This window comes from Heloderma suspectum, chromosome 2 (assembly GCF_057233095.1).
Source record: "Heloderma suspectum isolate Gila_16-S chromosome 2, 16-S_ref, whole genome shotgun sequence".
Classification (NCBI taxonomy): Eukaryota; Metazoa; Chordata; class Lepidosauria; order Squamata; family Helodermatidae; genus Heloderma; species Heloderma suspectum.
This window is the reverse complement of record NC_139459.1, coordinates 312,563,622-312,569,812: the sequence shown is the minus strand read 5'-3', so window position 1 is coordinate 312,569,812 and position 6,191 is coordinate 312,563,622.

Below are 6,191 nucleotides of genomic sequence, written 5' to 3'. Positions count from 1 at the left end.
AAAACCTTTTAAAATGACCATGTTGGTCCTGGAGCGGCATGGTCATTTTAAAAGTTTTTTTCTCTCTTTAAAACAGCGTTGCTTTAAACAAATAGTTTATTGCTTAGGCACACCTAAGACAGCCTTCTTTTGGGAAGTCCCTAGGAGGAGGAAGTGTTTTGGCTGAAAGTAAATGGAGATGGAGGATTTCAATTTTTTAAAAAAAATGTAAATATTTACGAAAAATAGTGATTCTTATGGAAGTTATGCAGACTCACGGAGATGGCTGGGCACCGGAATTACAGTTGTCAGTACGGATTTATCTTCGTAATTTTCAGGGCAGGAGAAAAAGAGGAGAATTCTGGGGGCTTGTGAATGGCGGAATGGAACACTGGTCGCAAAAAAACTCGAGTGGCACCAAAGGTACACAATTCATACATCCCTAGCTGGCGCTGCTACCACCATAGCAACTGGGATGGGAGGAGGAGAAGGGAACTTATTATTTTCACTAATATAAACATTTTGTGTACACTTTCCTAATATATGCAGTTTTGTGTGTCGTTTTATTTCATAGAACTATATCACAAAATTCAGAGAAGTGCAACTACCAAAGGATAACTGCATTTCAGTTCACATATTAACTCAGCAAGTACAAATTAGGTAAGCTCATATTAAAATGCAAACTGAATGAATTTCTCCTCTGTTCCCATGCAGGGGCTATTTCTAGTATCCTCTACATATTACTTTGTAGACTTGTCCTGAACTGAGACTTCTATTGCTGCATTTTGTCTTCTAAACCCACCAGCTTGAAGCAGTGTAGCCTTGAATCTTGTACAGAAAGAAAGAACACAAGCCCCCCCACTTTTCACTAAATAACATTTTTGTTTCATGAACATTCTGAATAGCAATTAGAAAAATAATTTATATATGGTTCTATCAAAAAGGCTCTCAAACAGGAAAAAGCAAAATAAGAAAACATAATGATATGGAAGGATTAAACAGAAGGAATTAAAAATGAAATTAAGAAATATATTTGATTAGTACATACATGAGTGCCCATAATACTGTAGACAGAAGCCCCAAACAGCACTTAATTATGTACAAGGAGTAATTAATTTTACTAAAGGAATTCTGACTCAGCCTAAACACTTGTTATCAAATGAAATATTCAGAAAGTTTGACTTGAAAGTAGTTCTGAGATGAAAGTTCTCAGTAAATAAATTCAGCTTGAATTTGCAGTATGTGAAGATGGGGTCCTGAAACTGGAGGCAATATTTTGGGGAAGGGATTTCTTAAAGGGTTCATGGGAGGGTGAGCTTACTAACGACAATGGAGTTACAGCAGGACAGCAGTAGGGCAACTAGGGATGGCGGAGAATTTCTCCCCGAAACTTAGGGGGGCCAAGCGCCAACGTGTTCGGCCCCCCGAACAAGTTTCGGGGAGAAATTCTCTGCACCCCCCCGCACCCCGCACCCCCCCCGGGACGGGACTTACCTTTGGCGAATGTCCCTCCCGGCGGCGGGTCTGGCCAGCGGTTCGTCGGGTCTTCGTCCGGGGTGGGAGCAGCAGCCGGTCTTTCGACTCGCTGCTGCCGCCGCCATTCCAATAAAAGAAAAAAAAACGCCCCCGTGATAGGCTATGTGACGATTAACGTAGCCTATCACGGCTAGATTTGCAAAGTCAGCCGTGATAGGCTACGTAAATCGTCACACAGCCTATCACAGGTGACTTTTTTTTTAAAAAAAAGCGCGTACGGATAATGGCGGCCCCCATAGGGAGCCGCCATTCCCGTTCCTTATTTGGTCACCGTAGTCTACGTAAAGATTTACGTAGACTACAGCGACCAAATAAGGAACGCGAATGGCGGCTCCCTATGGGGGCCGCCATTTGCGTACAGGCTTTTTTTTTTTTTAAGTCACCCGTGATAGGCTACGTGACGATTTACATAGCCTATCATGGCTGACTTTGCAGATCTAGCCATGATAGGCTACGTTAATCGTCACATAGCCTATCACGGGGGCGTGGTTTTTTTTTAACTTTTAACTTCGCGGCCGGGCGAGGCAAGGCGCCTCCTCCCCGGCCTGAATTTTGTCCAGGCGAGGCGGGAAGCCTCCCCCCCAGCCTGAATTTCGGCCGGGCGAGGCAGGAAGCCTCCCCCCCCGGCCTGAACTTCACAGGGGGAGCAGCGAAGCGCCTCCCCCCACCGCGAAAAGCTGCGAGACCAGGTAAGTGACTTTCGTGCACCCCTAAGGGCAACACAGAGATTTGTCTTTTCAAGTTAGAGCATATTTGGGTGGATGCTATCTATGTGGTGGCCACCATCCCCCCACCCTGAAGACGTTCCAGAACACTCTGGGGGAAAACAGTGGCCACCATAAAAAAGTCCGCCCTACCCCCATTTTTGTAGCGGTTGCCATTTTCCCTCCAGGAAAATATATCTATATCTGTGGCATTCGTGGGGGGGATGGCAGCTTCTGATGACAGCCTCTCCACCCCCAGATTCATTGCTTGCGAATGGGGAGATTAACTGGAAGGAGGGCTGTGGTGTTCCTGCCTGGGTTGCACCGTTTCCCCAGCCTCCTCCTCAGAAACTGAGACCCAAATCCCTCAGGAATGCCTGCTTTCAATTTGGGACAGCTGAACCCACTGTCCCAGAAGCTTCAGCCCTTTACCCTCTTTGGGTTCCAGAGAAACTCAATATGCTCAGTTGGTTCTCTCAACCCACTGTGGGAGAAGTAACAAGGATATAGATATAATAAAGGTAGCATACAATCAAACAACACATGCGAATTTGGATTTTTAAAAACAAGATTTATTTTAAATATGAAAAGTTATAAGATATTATTAATCAATGCTTGTTCCTAAAACTTCCCCGCCTACTCTAGTCTCCTAAAATCCTCCACACAAACCCTGCTACCTAGATGTTGCTTCCTCAGTCCCTAAACCCTATCTGACTAAGTGTCAGCTCACCCTTTATATAACCTTAGAATCCCCAAACACACTCAGGCCCTTCCCACCTTTCACTCACTCTCTGGAATATGATTCTTCTTACCTGAGTTAAATTTAACAATGAAAATGCATGCATTAATATAATAGGCATATGTTACGAGGTCATTTTCAGTACAGATTCAATATGGGAGGGAGGCATTCAATATGGAATAAACATAATGGTTTTTTCTCACACCACCAAGGTATTTATGACTGAAACAAGATTCAGTAAGATCTGCCAGGTTCTGATTTACATTTAGGAGAGACAACAATCTGAGCCTTTCTCTAGAGAGGTATGAACATTCTCCATGAGTTCTTCTTACTAATCAGTCAGCCACCAATTAATTTTGCTCAGTCCCTTCTCATGTTTTATAAGGTACACATTTTGGCATTGTGTAATGGTTAACATTAATGATGCTGCTGAATTTAATAAGTAGTCACTTTGATGTTTGAAATTTGTAGGCTTGTTGCATCCATTTAGTGCAAAATCTTCCATTTTTCATTGCACAGGCCTAAGATGGAGGGAAGGAAAACACCAACTCCCAGCATGCACCTCCCACTCCCAGCATGCACTGCTTCCCCCAGCACTGCAGACTCTCCTTTCCCCACTGGGGGCAGACCCAAGGACTAAGCCTAATTTCACATTTTGGAGGGAAGTGCGGTGGACTATTGCTATGCAGTCCCTGCCACTGGAGCACCAGCCCGCACTGGCCCCTTGCCAGTTTCACTTTCCTTTCCAGCACCATGGTATCATTTTGAGTTATACCATCACCTGCCTCCCAGGGAGTGGCCAATCAGAGGAGGGCAATTGCCATAGAGGATGGGAAGGACCTGAGTCAGAAGTCTATCATATACACAAGGGCTTAAGCCAATCAGAAGGGGGTACATAACGTGGTGACACATTATGCATTTTGTGATTCCAGACTACAGCTGTGGAGATGCAGTTAGATACTTAGGGATGGGTGAACTCACACGTGCCTTCCGGGCTCCTGCTAGCCGCTCAACCCTGCTTGGAGTGCAGGGTGAGTGACCTGAGCATAGAATCATAGAATAGTAGGGTTGGAAGGGGCCTACAAGGCCATCGAGTCCAACCCCCTGCTCAATGCAGGAATCCAAGTCAGAGCATCCCTGACAGATGGCTTTCCAGCCTCATCTTGAATGCCTCCAGTGTGGGAGAGCCCACCACCTCCCTAGGTCATTGGTTCCATGATGGTCTACAGGTGCCTGGCAAGAGTTCACGGTTCCTCTGTTTTCTGCGAGCCTGCCCCCACCACCTGTCAACCCTTCATGCTTTCCTTGCAATGAAGGAGAGCAAGAGGTGCTGTTCCCACCACCACCTCTCTGTTCCCACCATGCTGTTGCCATGCAATGACGCCTCCCTCTGCTTGTACTTGGCAGAGAGTAGGGATGTCAGAGAATTCTGCCACGGACTGAAATGGGATCAAATTCCCTTCAGTCTATGCCACGGAATCCTCTGAGGAACGGCACCACAAGGTCCTGCAGATCCAGTAGTCATGCAGCTTTTTTTCGTCATCCGCAAAGAGTCACAGAATTTTCGTAAATAAAAACGCAGTGTAGTATGTTCCGATAATGAATATGTAAGTTTTTTAAAAAATGAATTGTGCTCACCGCCTTGTTTGTGGGTGTTCTTTTTCAATTGAAATCCTCTGTCTCCATTTACTTTCAGCCAAAACACTTCCTCCTCCTCAGGGCTTCCCAAGACAAGGCTGTCCTAGGTGTGCCTGAGCGATGCACTCTTTGTTTAAAGCAACGCTGTTTTAAAGGAAGAAAAAACCTTTTAAAATGACCATGCCAGTCCTGGAGCCCTGCACGAGGTATTATTCTTCCTGCTAAGCTTTATATTTCCACATCTAGCGTTTTAATGATGTTGTGAGGCTAAAATGGAGAGGAGAACCAACTCTGTGCACAACTACTCAGAAGTAAGTCTTATTGAGTTCAATACAACTTACTCCTACACATATCAGCACCCCACTTGCCCCCAGCTCAGGTTTGTTTCCACATCCAGCTCATGATCAAACCTCCTGTTAGTTATCTCACTGGGTGACGTTGGGCTGGTCTCTAACCACTACACCACACTTTTGTTATGAAACTCATGAAAAAGAGACAGTATAATGGAAAGTTCTTTCTGAAGCAGTCACACTTGTACACATGTAGCATGAGCGGAAAGATTAGCAAGCTTCTCTTTGCATAAAAAGCACACTCTGCACATGCTCAGGGAATGGACAAAACGAGGAATAAACATACCAAGGAAACAGCTGGATTGGGGGAGAAGCTCCACCGCACACATACACACACATAGTGGAAGAATATAATTCTTCATAGTTCTTCATATTCCCTGGTATGTTTATTCCTCATTTTGTCCATTCCCTGAGCATGTGCAGAGTGTGCTTTTTATTCAAACAAAGAGAAACTTGCTGATCTTTCTGTTCAGTGGTTAGTCTAGTTGTTAGACTGTTGGACTCGGACTTGGGAGATGACAGTTCTAGTCCCCACTTGGCTATGGAAGCTCACTGGGTGACTTTGGGCTGGTCTCAACCACACACATTGTTTGTGTGTTGTTTCTGAAGCAGTCACACTCGTACAAATGCAGCCTGAGCGGAAAGATTAGCAAACTTCTCTTTGTTTGAATAAAAAGCATACTCTGCACATGCTCAGGGAATGGACAAAATGAGGAATAAACATACCAGGGAATATGAAGAACTATATTCTTCCATTATGTGTGTGTATGTGTGTGCGTGGAGCGGAGCTTCTCCCCCAATCCAGCTGTTTCCCTGCACAATCCCACCTATGGGATTTCTCGTTTCGAGCAAATGCATACATTTCTGGGCCTAATAACTCGGAGTTCTACAAGATTACCCTTTTCTGCTGCCACCAATTCTATTGCCACCAGTACCCTTAACAACCAGGTCCAGTTTCTGTGTACAGTCTTCCACTGACACCAAAGCTCCTCCCATGGTATTTCTGGCTGCTTGGTAAGGATGGTGGAGAATTCCGCCACGGATTTCAGTGAGGCCGAATGCACTGGCATTCAGCCCCCCAAAATCCATGGCGGAACAGCCTCCCACCCCCAACCCCCCGCGGATTCCCCCCGGGATGAAGCTTACCTGGGGTGGATGTTCTGGTGGCGGAGGCAGCTGGTCTTTCGACCGGCTGCCGCGGCCGCTATTTGCATCTGCTGTTTGCTGTGATAGGCTACATAAGTA